The sequence below is a fragment of the Trichechus manatus genome, unplaced genomic scaffold, assembly GCF_000243295.1.
Source record: "Trichechus manatus latirostris isolate Lorelei unplaced genomic scaffold, TriManLat1.0 scaffold00063, whole genome shotgun sequence".
NCBI classification, from domain to species: domain Eukaryota; kingdom Metazoa; phylum Chordata; class Mammalia; order Sirenia; family Trichechidae; genus Trichechus; species Trichechus manatus.
In genome coordinates this window covers 6,122,740-6,137,579 of record NW_004443999.1, presented here as the reverse complement: position 1 = coordinate 6,137,579, position 14,840 = coordinate 6,122,740, and positions in this window count along the sequence as shown.

Here is a 14,840-nt window from a genome sequence, read left to right as displayed (position 1 = left end):
CTACATGTACGAGGGACAGTGATAAATTAGAATTGCCCAGAAGAGGACAAATGTCATGGAGAAGCATGTTTGGAAACCATGTGAATGAGAAACAGTTGCATTCTAAGTTGTGTTCATGTAGCTATTGGAGTAATCAGTGGAAGCAGGGCAATGTGTGCTCTCTGTTGTTCCACACAGCAAAACAAGGAAGGGGATGGGGATGTCAGAAAAGCAAATCTCGCCAGAATACAAAGTGGATGTTTCCAAAGATCGGATATTTGGCTTTCCCATTATGAGACTTGTTCCATCACAGGCTGGGTCTCTGTGCCTTGGCTGCTACAAAGGGGCTTCCCTGCCCTGGGAGGAAGGGTGGACAACCTTCAAAGGATTCCCAAATTCTCAAAAATATATGTGTGTGTATATATGTATATGTATATGTAAGTATAAAACCAAAACCAAACCCATTTCCCTAGAGTCAATTCTGACTCATAGAGACCCGACAGGACAGAGTAGAACTGCCCCATAGGATTTCCGAGGAGCAGCTGGTGGATTCAAACTACTGACCTTTTGGTTAACTGCCAAGCTCTTAACCACTGTACCACTAGGGCTCCATATGTATGTATGTATGTATGTTTGTATATATATATGTGTATGTGTGTGTATGTATGCATATATATGTATAAAATCTCATCCAAATCAATAAATGGATCCATTTGGAAGTTATGTCAATCAAATATTTTGTAGATAAAACCATATTATAAATGCATTCAAGTAACTCACTATCTAGAGGAAACAGAATGCAAATCTTTTGTTAAGAATCCTTTTGTAGCGCAAATAATTACTTCTGAAATGAAACATTTTTATTTCCTTGAATTGACTTTTTTTGCACAGAGAACATCTGTATATCCCAGCAGTGCAGGATGCCCCACAAGTAATTAAATAGGAGAAATTGTAATTCTTTTGGTGTTGTGGATGAAACATTGGGGCTCCACCCTATTCTTCCTCTCATTGAATCAACACTTCATTAGAATGTTTCACGCTGGAAATATTAACACCAAATTAAGGAAATGCAGTGTCATCAGGAAGCTTCCATGTTAACTTTTTGTGCTCTGCACGGGGTTAAAGTCCTCATCTTCGGCATTCCGCTCCAAATCTAGCACTTACTACAGAATCGGCTTCACCGCCTTGACTCTCAATTTCCTTATCTGTAAAATGGCAATGACGGCACTATATAACCTTGACAGCGAGGATTGCACCCACATAGATCATGAAATGTAAAATGTGTGACTTCCGGATGTCTTGGAGGACCATCTTCTGTTCCGCCTGGGTTGGTAGAGTCAGAAATATCTGAAGACAGAGGACTCTTCATTGTACAAGGGTTAAACAGTCACCTGCTAACCGAAAGGTTGGTGGTTTGAACCCACTCAGTGACTCTGTGGGAGAAAAACCTGGCAATCTGCTCCCTAAAGATTACACTATAGGAAACCCTATGGGGCAGTTCTACTCTGTCACATGGGTTCGCTGAGTCGAAAGTCAACTCAACAGCACCTAACATCAACAGCAATCCAATCTCAGCCAGCGCCACACTCCCCAAAATCCTAACTAGCCACACACTTTTGGGCAACTTTTTACCCCTACTTTTCCCAAGAATATTAGGAATTAGAAAAATATCCCATCCAAAGCCGTGGATGACAATGATGCTATCTAAGTTGGTGACCAAGAGTAAATGCTTAAAAACACTCAGGTAGGAGTTAATATTTAGAGGAATTTTCATAAAATTAGAGAAAATTACATAAAACTGCTTGATAATTTATTAAATCTTATTTTCAGGGGGCAAAGCGTAGGGTTTTGCATAAGGGCACAATCACATTTGATATGTACTTGGCCCCATACTTCTTTATATTTCTCTCTGCGAAAAGGTTTGCAGGATCTCCATGAAGCTGGCTTATTGTTCTAAAATGGCCGCGCTCATGGCTGAGTTTCTCGGAGAGTGTCAGGGAACCACGCTCCTATAAACCTGGGTATTTACCCCACCAGATGAATGCCCAGTTGCTGTCTGGAATGTCCACAACCACAAATACTTCCTAGAATGTACAAGTATGCTCCAATCCAACATTTTCTGTGTTCGACAATCCAACACCCTGCTCTATTAATATTACATTCCTTCACTTTCCTTTTTTCTTTCTCAAAATGGAATGAAAATAACAAGGTCTGGTCAGAAGAAGAAACTTGCCATAACACTTGCTGGATGAACTCAGACCAACCATTCCCCCTCTGGACTTGAGTTTCCTCATTTGTAAAATGAGGAGGTTGGAGGAGACTAGGGGTTGGCAAGCTACAGCCTACGGGCAAATCCACCTTGTTTAGTACAGCCTGCGAGTGAAAAATGGCTTTTACATTTTTAAATCGTTGAAAAAAAAGATCAAAAGAATATTTTGTGACATGTGAAAATTATAAAAAATTCAAATTTCAGTGCCATAAATAAAGTGTTATTGGAACACCGCCACGCCCGTTCGTTTATGTGTGGTCTGTGGCTGCTTTCGCGCTAAAACAGCGCAGTCGAGTAGTTGTAACAGAGACTGTATGGCCCCAAAACCCAGAAATATTTACCATCTGGCCCTTTACAGAAGAAGTTTTCCGGGCCCTGGACTACCTACCCTATTACTAAGGTTCTTGCCAACTCAAAATCTTCCATAATTTCTTCCCACTAACTTTACCTTTAGCGTCCTTTTTTTTTCATTTATCTGTAGACTTCAGAATCATAGAAACAGAAACTACAACATGTGGAGTGATGTTGGCCATCAAGTAGAATCCAACTCACAGTGACCCTGTAGGACAAGAGTAGAACTGCTCCATAGAGTTTCCAAGGCTGTAATCTTCATGGTAGCAGACTGCCACATCTTTCTCCTGTGGAGCGGCCGGTGGGTTCGAACCGCTGACCTTTTGGTTAGCAGCCAACTGTTTAACCACTGCCTTACCAGGGATCCTAAAGTGGAGTGATATCAACCCAGATATCATGGCAAAGCCAGGAATTAGACACAGTCCTCATTTTGGTGCCTGTCACAACATTCTTTTCTTTTGAAACATCTTTCTGTCTGAACCTTTGTCCCTCCCTTTTGACCTTCCTTGTTTGGGTTCACCAAGGTTGCCTCTTCTCTGCCTGTCCTAGTGTATTGCAATAATAACAGACCCTATAAAACCAGTTGCCGCTGAATTTATTCTGACTAATGGCAACCCCACGTGTGTCAGAGGAGAACTGTGCTCCATAGGGTTTTCAATGGCTGATTTTTCATAAGTAGATCTCCAGGCCTTTCTTACAAGGCACCTCTGGGTGGACTGGAAACTTCAAACTTTTGGTTAGCAGAACACATTAACTGTTTACATCACCCAGGGCCTCCAATAGACACTCCAACACAAAATCACAACATTGTCAAATAAGAAAAGGAAGTATTACTTTATTTCACAAATGTAATAAGCCAAAATTCAAATGAGATGGTGGTAGAATTAAAATTCTGATCTTATGATTTCCGGTCTGAAGCTACTACTTTTGTCTCCCTTATCCGTGGCCCCTTCAGGTAATTCAAATTATCATTGTTAACATTTATTGAGCATTCATTATCAGATGGGGACATATTCTTGAACCTGGAAAGTATAAATTTTAGATGCTATCATAGCCATAGCCAGACAAACTTCCTGTCTTCCATCACCTTCAATCCCTTTGTTGTTGGGTTTGTTTTATTTTTATTGAAAAAGGCAATTGTTGTTTCATACGATGCATAATAAAATATAAATTATTCCCTGGGAATCTTTTGTTTTCTATTTCATGCAAAATCTATTTATAAATTTTACATTTATAGGCTTTGCTCCTGATAATAAGACTTCATGAACAATCAAAGGGTTTATGTAAATTCCTCTAAATATCAACTCCTACCTAAGGGTATACTGTTAAACATCTACTCTTTTTCGTTGTTGTTGTCATAAATATATATATAACAAAACATTTGTCATTTCAACATTTTTTACACGTACAATTCAGTGACTTAATTATGTTCATTGTGTTGTACAGCCATCACCACTATCCATTTCCAATTTTGGATCACAACTTTAGAGCACAACATCGTTATTCTAGAGCGTGACCCTCTCCTACAGAGACTTTGAGTGAGCAACCAAATTTTTTTTTTTGCTGATGTGTCAGAAGTCACAAGTTTAAATCTCAATGAAAAATCAAGGTCATTGTTACTAATAAAAAAATAATGAAGAGAATGTATGTAATCTCCTAAAGACCATGTAAAAATGGCGTGAGGGTGAAATCTGACTTCCCCTCTCTTCGCAAGGGGGAGGAGAATCAAAATTAACAGCCCGAGGCTGATTCCTATGAGGCGGAGGTCAGACAAGCCTCCTCTCTCCACTGTCTTTACCAATTTTGATATCAACCATCCCTCCCACAGCACTCTACTTCTCTGCTGGGTTTGATAATTCATTGCAATGGCCACACAGAACTCAGACACTCACGATTTTGGGGTTTATTAGGGAAGTAACAGCTACAATTCAGGCTCAGGAACACTCAGAATATAGTTCTTTCATCAGGACAGCCTCTTCCCAGCTGTGCTCGCAGGTCTGCCTTTCCTGGCCCTCAGCCTTTGCCCAGAGGCACTCAGCTTTCTCTCTCCATGAGTCTGGAAGCCCACCACGTGGTCTCTCCTGCCACTGCTTCTCTGTCACTCCCCATCTTCAGGGTTACAGCTCGCTGTCTATCTCCTGGGTCCAGGAGCTTCTCAGCACAGGGATCCCAGGTCAAAAAGACGTGCTCTCTGCTCCTGGTTGTCCTTCCTTGGTGGTGGTGGGATCTTCTCTTTCTCGCCTCTGGAGTGGCTCATCTCAAGCCCAGAGAGATGGCAAAACTGACCAAGCCCCTTGGTGGGCTACAATTACTCTATTTGCACAGTACCACCCAATCACTTGGGTGGGAGTTACAAGATCATGGCGAGAAAGGCCATGCAAAACGATCCATTGCACCACAAGCCAGGAGAGTAAAATTAAAAGAAAGAATTTAGTAAGTCAATTATAAATTCAACAAACGTTTATTTGTACCTTCTGGGCTCAGGAAACTATGCCAAGTACTATGGAGAGTAGAAAATAGTACACAACGTGTTTATTACCCTTCAGGAGGGCAGGCAAACTAAGACATCAGGAAAATCACAACATAAGCTATATATATATATACATACAGTTTATACATATACATGTGTACATATGTACATATACATAAACACACATAAATATATATGTGGTTATATATAATTAGTTGTCATCAAGTCAATTCGGACTCATGGCGACTCCACGTGTGTCAGAGTAGAACTGTTCTCTGTAGAGCTTTCGATAGCCAATTTTTCAGAAGATCTCCAGGTCTTTCTCTTTATAGGAGTTTAGAAGTCCATTTTCTGGGTTGAACATGGAAAGCTATATTCTTGGAGAAGTTAGCATATGACCTGTACCTTGAAGGCTTGGAAAAGCAGATGGGTAAAGCACACTACATGAGCACATGTACAAAGGAGGCAGAACGAATGAGACGTTTCTGCCCTGGATGGATATACAAGTCCTGAACACCGACCGACAGGAATGTGCTCTCGAAAATTCCTCCAACAGGTATTTTTTTTCTGGGTTTATTATCAAAAAAAGTGTAGGTGGAGGGAAGAAACTGCAGTTTTGAAGTCAGGATTTTTCTTCATTGCTATTTTTCACTTCGTATCTTTAAAGTTCAAGTGCCCTTTGAAGACACTGCTCTGAAGCTTTTACAAATTCATCTGAGAACATTTGTACATAATTTATCCAGAGATGATAGGCCCTTGTACCGCACACATGGTCTACATATTCTGGATTGCTAAAGCCATTCTGATGATTATTTTTATTGGTTTTATGAATGGTGATACAAAGAAAGTGTGTTGCATTTGCAAAGATTTTTTAAACATTATTTATACCTAGGATATCTGGCTGCATGCTCCTAAATAATAAAATCAAATGAGTTTGTCCAAATGTGCAGCATAATATGTGAGTAATAGAAGGGTTTTTGTCTGCCATCACTAGGAGCGCTAGTACAAGCGGATTAGAGAAAAAGTTTTTGAAAATCAGGTTTGTGCTAGTGCCTCTTAATGGACTAACAATTTAGATCTAATTGATCATAGCATTAATTGTCCATAATCTGTATATACTAGGGCAGTCTTGTGGGATACTACTAATCAAATTAAAACTAATTCAAAGCAATCTCCAATTACAGAATGTTTTGTCTCTCTTTCAGGCTTGGGGAGTCAGGGGCAATGTTGTGTTGATGGCAGGCTGATCCACATGCTTGAACAGTAGAAACGGCCTTCCAAGGTCTCATTTTCCTGGAGTTGTGCTGCATAGTGAACTTATGCAACTGAATCTAACAAGAAAAGGACTTTGTTTTTATTCTGAAATAAATGTTTTAAAAAAATTGATGACACATGTATGCTTGCAGTTCAAATATATGTATCTGCCAAACACTTCACATGAGGTTTCTGTGGTGGTCTCAGTCATTAGTAGCACAACATCAGGGAGCAATGAAAATCTGTGTGGACATGAAGAGCAGATATTTTTGTTCCTGGCTAGTGTTCAATCATGTGATTTTACTGTGTTGGATTATATATCAAGGAAGGGAGGCGTGGGCTTGCATGACTCTTCTTTAATGGGGCAGACTCTAGTCTAAAATCTCTGAAGTCACCACTAGAGGAAACACAAGAAAACCAAATTAGAGACTTTCCAATCCCTATGTCCTACCGCATCTATGTGCTTTCCGTGTAGCCTATGGAAAATTCCTTTCTACTAAAAGCACTGTTTAACCAGCAAGGAGGAGACCTCTTTTTGCAAATCTTCTCTGTGTTTGCTAAAGACAACTAAAAACGTCAGAAGAGGGGACAGGTTTGTGCCACAACCACCCATATCAGGTAGACCTTCTCTTTGAGCTGGTGGAAATGTTACCGCAATAATGCGGATTGGAGTCTCCTGCCACAGTAGCCAGTTCTGAAACAGGGGTGAGGTGAGCAGCAAGAAGTTTATTATATATCGATATACAGGAGACAGAGGGGAATAGATTCCTCAAAAAAAAACCCGTCTTCCCCCACTGGAGATCAGCTGAAGGCTTTTATAGGGACAGGATTAGGGGTCTTAGAAATTTGTGTTAGTTCCCCCTTGAGGTGGTCATGTCTCAGATGAGTTAATCTTTTACTGACATTCTTGGGGGTTATCTGGTGACATTTTTGGGGTTTATCTGGTGACATTCTTGGGGATTATCTGGTGATATCCTGGCTTTTCTTGTCACAAGATGGGTACTTGTTCCGTTTGCATCCTTAGATCATTATCACTTGTTTTCTACCCTCCAAGGAGGAACATCTGTTGATCTTAAACCTTTCGTAGAGACTGGAACTGGAGGGAAAAACAAGATCACGAGACAATGTGGTGGTTAGCAATGGGGAGTCAATGATAGTGAGCTGGGCCTATGCAGCCTCTTCCAGAAACTCTAATGTATATCCCTAGTCTCTGATTCTCCAGAATAGAAATGTTAAAACTTCATTCCCCACAGACCTCCAACCCCATCACCACACTCTTAGTCTCCAGAGAGTCCTCCCAGGTAGGGATGCAAACTCTCTCACTTCCTGCCATCAAGGTTCACATTTCCTGCATCTGTAACTGTCACTATGAGAGTTCCGTGCCTCCCCTGATGTCCCCAAAAACTCTGTGTTTACCTACTTTTTGGTCCTTCACAAGCTGTATCATATTTGTTTATTTATGTGTCCATGTTCCTCACAAGACAGTACATTCCTTAGGGAGAGAAACAATGTCTTATTCACACACTATCCCCAGTATCTAGCACAGACCATACATGGTACAGGAGGTGCTTGATAAATACGTGTTGAATAAATTTGAATATGCACGGCCCTACTTGAGCAGCCTTGTTCTCACCCCGTACTGAGCTTGAAGCTTGAATCAACAGTACATGAGTGCACTCAAAATCTTCAGCTCCACAATGGACTGAAAAAAATGTTTTTACTTACCACTGCATGCAGAGATGGGAAGAAAATTTCACATCAAACACCACCCAGAAACCAAAATTGTTATTCCTAATAGGCATCTCTGTTCTTCCCATTGAAGATTTTTTTTTCCTGCCAATTTGTCACCTTTTACCACCTTGATTTCCTCCAAAACGCCAAACCAAACCCGTTGCTGTCAAGTCAATTTCCTTTGGACAGGACAAAACTGCCCCACCGGGCTTCCAAGGAGTGGCTGGTGGATTCAAACTGCCGATTTCCTCACAGCCTCTAAAAATTCCCTCTGTTGGCCTCACATTTCAGCTCCTCCCCTCTGCTTATATACTCCATTCAAACAAGTTGGCCAGTTAGTTAAACAGGGATAGTCTCTTTTTCTTTAGCATACTGGAATACGGTTTTGGACCAGGAGGGGGAGTTGGGAGGACTCTGAGTCGACCACCAACAATGGATTAATTAATGACCAAATACTATGCTAAGCTAACTTGAGAACATATTATTTGTTATTTATTTATTTACTTCTTTTTTTCCTAGAGCAAAAGTTCTATTTCTAGCCTATTCTATGGCTCCTTGTGGTAAATTTTCCTATTCTGCATCAAATATCTTTAGAAATCTGTCAGTAATTCCTCTAGTTGAACTGTCCTAATAATGTTAATGACTTGGAACAATAACGTCTAAGCCTGAAGACCAATCTCTTACCGAAAGTCAGGTTCATTACAACCACCACATGATTGGCTATTGATGTTACACTTTTTTCTAAAACTCTCATTCTTGTTTTGAGGCAAGAATGAGATATCAAAAAAAAGGAAAGAAAAAAAAAGAAAGAAAATGATGTGATTTTGCTACTTGAAGTGAAACATTGGCACTACTAGCTCTTACCAGGAAACTTTGGAAACCAAATTAGGAAAAATGTGAAAGAAATGGAGAATTGATTTTTAGGACAAGATGTTTTGTAGTTACTCCCACAGACAAGTTTGTTTCCTATATAACGGATTCTTCTCTCCATGGGCACCACCTTGCTTAGGCAAGGCAGCCAGCCTTAAATGAGATTATCTGTGTCCTAAGCAATAATGACTTAAAGTGTAAAGGTAAGGATAGAGTTCTCTTTTGTGGCATTGCATTCTGGCATGGAAGGCAAGGGAAGGGTGACCTATAAAGAGTCATCTGGGAGATGCTCACTGGGAAATCCAGAACCAGGGATCCTGAGTTTGGGTCATTTGCAGCTTAAGTTCAGTGCAGAGACTTACAAAATGAGACCTCCTAATGCAAAGAAAGAAGGGGCTTTAAAATCTTATAAACAAAAATGTTCTAAAGGCTTCTGGGAAATCAAATAGCTCTTACTAAACAACATTTGACAAATTAAGCGCAAATGACTTAGGAACACGTGGATTAAATTTCTTTTAAGGTACACATGGGGTTATAAGTTAAAAGGAAAAAAATTTTGCTTTGTGAAAGTCGTTTTGGGTTTTGTTAAATCCAGTAAAAGGAGGCAGAGCTGTAGTTCCTCCCACGAACGTGTCAATACACTAAGTACTCCAGTAATGATCACTTATTGTTCTAATTCTATAATACTCCTTGGGGTATAGTTAAGAATGAAACTCTGTGTCATATGATCGCGTAAGAAAAGACAAGCAGGGTATCTAAACCGACCACAGAGTTTTTCTGACATATCTCAAGGGATTGCAAGAAATGGCAGCAATGGTAGATTTCAAGGTAGCATCTGGACTAGCCTAAAGGTTATACATCTCGTCTTTAACTTTATTAAGACTGATTGAAACGGAAAAAGTACAAGATATGCTGTCAAAAGTCCTGGGATTAATTCTGGCTCTCCATTGAGAATCTATGCAGTCTTAGGAAAATCACTTGTCATTTCTGAATCATAGTTGAATTATCATAGTTTAATAATATCTAACCTGTAAGACTGTTGTGAAGACATAGGAAAAAGGAAGGGAGATACTAGAATGCCAAAAAGAATGTCAAATGTTCATTGTACCTTGAAAAATGTAAGAGGTAGATTTAGGTAGGTGAGTAGGCAGAAAAAAAAAAAAAAAACAATGATCAATTCTTAGACAAATAAGAATGATCATACTCACTCTGCCTGGAATTGAATTTTCTTCCTTCCTTTTTCCCCAAGTAGATAAGTTTCCCTATGAAGCGCAGCTCTACTCTGACACACATGGGGTCGCCATGAGTCAGAGCGGACTTGACAGCAACTAGTTAGATAAGGCGCCCAGGGCCGGTTTAAGGCATGTGAGGGCCCTAAACACTCATAATCTGTGGTGCCCCCTCCTTTGTTTAGTCACACATTCAAACAGGATATGTGAGTTATTTATATTGTTTTGTTGTTGTTAGGTGCCGTAGAGTCGGTTCAGACTTTTAGCCACCCTATGTACAACAAAACAAAACACTGCCCAGTCCTGCGCCATCCTCACAGTCCTTGTTATGCTTGAGCCCATTGTTGCAGCCACTGTGTTGGCTTGTTGAGGGTCTTCCTCTTTTTTGATGGCCCTCTACTTTACCAAGAATGATGTCTTTCTCCAGGAACTGATCCCTCCTTATAACATGTCCAAAATATGTGAAACATAGTCTTGCCATCCTTGCTTCTAAGGAACATTCTGGTTGTACTTTTTCAAAGACAGATTTGTTCATTCTTTTGGCAGTCCACGGTATATTCAATATTCTTCCCCAACATCACAATTCAAAGGCATCAATTCTTCTTCGGTCTTCCTTATTCATCGTCCAGCTTTTGCATGCATATAAGGCGATTGAAAACACCATGGACTTGAGTCAGTCACACCTTAGTCTTCAAGGTGACACCTTTGCTTTTCAACACTTGAAAGAGGTCTTTTGCAGCAGATTTGCCCAATGCAATGAGTCTTTTGATTTCTTTACTACTGCTTCCATGGGTGTTGATTGTGGATCCAAGTAAAACGAAATCCTTGACAACTTCAGTCTTTTCTCCATTTATCATGATGTTGCTTATTGGTTCAGTTTTGAGGATTTTGTTTTCTTTATGTTGAGGTGTAATCCATACTGAAGGCTGTGGTCTTTGATCTTCATCAGTAAGGGCTTCAAGTCCTCTTCACTTTCAGCCATCAAGGTTGTGTCATCTGCATATCGCAGGTTGTTAATGAGTCTACCTCCAATCCTGATGTCCCCTTCTTCTTCATATAGTCCGGCTTCTCGGATTATTTGCCCAGCATACAGATTGAATAGGTATGGAGAGAGGATACAACCCTGACGCACACCTTTCCTGACTTTAAACCAGAAAGTATCCCCTTGTTCTGTTCAAATGATTGCCTCTTGATCTATGTACAGATTCCTGATGAGCACAATTAAGTGTTCTGGAATTCTCATTCTTCACAATGTTATCCATAATTTATTATGATCCACACAGTTGAATGTCTTTGCATAGTCAACAAAACACAGGTAAGCATCTTTCTGGTATTCTCTGCTTTCAGCCAGGATCCATCTGACAACAGCAATGATATCCCTGGTTCCACGTCCTCTTCTGAATCCAGCTTGAATTTCTGGAAGTTCCCTGTCGATATACTGCTGCAGTTGCTTTTGAATGATCTTCAGCAAAATTTTACTTGAGCATGATATTGATGATTAATTTCCGCATTCGGTTGGATCACCTTTCTGGGTGATAAATATGTATCTCTCATGATATCTATTTTGGACTTTTCTTTGTTTCCTGTCTTTTTAATGACCTCTTGCTTTCTTCATGTATGATGTCCTTGATGTCATTCCACAGCTCATCTGGTCTTAGGTCATTAGTGTTCAACGCATCAAATCTATTCTTGAGATAGTCTCTAAATTCAGGTGAGATATGCTCAAGATCATACTTTGGCTTTCATGGACTTACTCTAATTTTCTTCAGTTTCAACCTGAACTTGCAGATGAGCAATTGATGGTCTGTTCCACAATCAGCCCCTGGCCTTATTCTGACTGATGATACTGAGCTTCTCCATAGTCTCTTTCCACAAATGTAGTCAATTTGATCCCTGTGTATTCCATCTGGTGAGGTCCACATGTATAGTCGCTGTTTATGTTGGTGAAAAAAGGTATTTGCAATGAAGAAGTTGTTGGTGTTGCAAAATTCTCGTCTTCCTGCATCATTTCTGTCACCAAGGCCATATTTTCCAACTACCATTCCTTCTTCTTTTTCTCCAACATTCACATTCTAATTACCAGTAATTATCAATGCATCCTGATTGCACGTTTGATCAATTTCAGACTGCAGAAGTTGGTAAAAATCTTCAATTTCCTCATCTTTGGCCTTAGTGGTTGGTGGATAAACTTCAATGATAGTTGTATTAACTGGTCTTCCCTGTAGGCATATGGATATTATCCTATCACTGACAGCATTGTACTTCAGGATAGATCTTGAAATGTTCTTTTTGATGCTGAATACAAAGTCATTCCTCTTCAATTTGTCATTCCCGTCATAGTAGACCACATGATTGTCCAATTCAAAGTGACCAATACCAGTCCATTTCAGCTCACTAATGCCTAGGATATCGATCCTTTTGCATTCCATTTCATTTTTGACGATTTCCAATTTTCCTAGATTCATACTTCATACATTCCACATTCTGATTATTAATGGATATTTGCAGCTATTTCTTCTCATTTTGAGTCATGCCATATCAGCAAATGGAGGTCCGGAAAACTTGATTCCATCCACGTCATTAAGATGGACTCTACTTTGAGGAGGCAGCTCTTGCCCAGTCGTATTCTGAGGGACTTCCAACCTGAAGGGCTCATCTTCCGGCACTATATCAGACAATGTTATACAGATACATGTGTATATGTGTGCGTGTGTCTTAGCTATCTATGATGTAACCTCTTTTTAAATGGGACTATAGAGTTGCTGTAAGTTGGAATCAACTAGTAAGCAATGGGTTTGATTTTGGTTTTTTATAATATTAGCAATTGAATGAAAAAGTGAGGTATGCCATTTTAGTAGAATGAGATGAACTAGATTATAAAACTTTTAGTGGACGCAAGGTACTAAGATTTTTACTATATACCACATTTTCTACAACAAAGAAAATGAGTCAGTGAACTTAGTTGTTGCAACAATCAATATAAAATTCTGTTGACCTCTCACAAGGAAAAATCGTCTTTCACCGGTTTTGCTTTAAACAGCTCATACTTCAATTTTGATGCTTGGTTCATGATAAATGCTATAATTATAAATGAACAAACAAAAACATGTCATAAAATAAAATTTAATGTTCAGAAAATAAATATTACAACAAATTACTATATTTTATTTTTAGATAGATCCTTTATCACTAACATGTTATAATTAAAAACATTTCTTTCTATTCTTTGCTCTTACAAATTCTTCCATGTTTTCATCACAATTAAGCTGCCAAGCAATATCTACTTCCATACATAATAAGGATAATGAATCGAGTCTTTCTTGAATAGTTGTACTCTGAGGGTTTTTGAGTCTCTCTAGGGATGAAAATGAGTGCTCTGTTGTGCAGTTGGTGATCATTAAACATAGGAATATGCATAAAGCAATTTTGACATTGGGAAATATGTGTTGTATTTTATCTTCTATTATGCAATCATACATGCTTACATGAGTAAAATTTACCTCTTGAATCTGTAAACTTAGTTCTCATGTAAGAATGAAATTGTCCAACTTCTCCTTAAAGTTTTATAGTTAAGTCATCTGGATAAGCCTGCACTAATTTCTTGGATGCCTTCATGCATTCTTCATCAGGTATATCCACACTGTTTAAGAAGGAAAATCTGTTTGAAAGAACTTCATACACTTTTGCCTTCTTTTCATGCAAGATTGGAATGTGTCAATGTTGGTGTAGAATGTGGTAATGCAAAATTGATCTCTGGCACTCAATACTTCTGGGGCACTTCGTCATTTACTTGTTTCCTTCTAATGCTTCTGCATCAGTGAACTGCTTGATAATCAGTATTTGGCAGTATTTGTTTTGTTGTGTTTTCAAAATTTGCAAAATCTTCTCTTAACTTATACAAATACCCTGTTAATGACTGGCAGAGATCCGTTGTTGTTGTTAGGTCTAACTAATAGCAACACTATGTACAACAGAATGAAACACTGCTTGGTCCTACACCATCCTCACAATCACTGTTATGTTTGAGCCCATTGTTGCAGCCACTGTGTCAATTCATGTCATCAAGAATCTTCCTCTTTTTGACTGACCCTCTGCTTGACCAACCATGATGTGCTTCTGCAGGGATTGGTCCCTCCTGATAACCTGTCCAAAGTACCTGAGATGAAGTCTCACCATCCCTGCTTCCAAGAAGCACTCTGGCTGTATTTCCTCTAAGACAGATTTGTTCATTCTTCTGGCAGCCCATGGTATGGTCAATATTCTTCACCAACACCATAATTCAAAGGCATCAATTTTCTTTGGTCTTCCTTATTCATTGTCCACCTTTTGCATGCATATAAGGCAATTGAAAATATGCCTTGGGTGAGGCACACCCTAGTCTTCAAAGTGGCATCTTTGATTGTACATGTCTTTAAATTCACTTCTGAATCTTCGAGAGCTTGACTTGTCCAATGAAAATGCTGCAATATATTCTTCCACATAACTAACATACATATATACTCTAGTGTTCGCATTTTGTTGGCAATGTTTTCAGCTTCTCTTTTAGTATCTCCTTTTTTTTTTTTAATTGTACTTCAGGTGAAGGCTTACAGAACAAATATTTTCTCATGAAACTGTAGTACACATAGTGTTTTATGACATTGGTTAACAACCCCACAACATATCAACCCTCTAACTTCTCAACCTT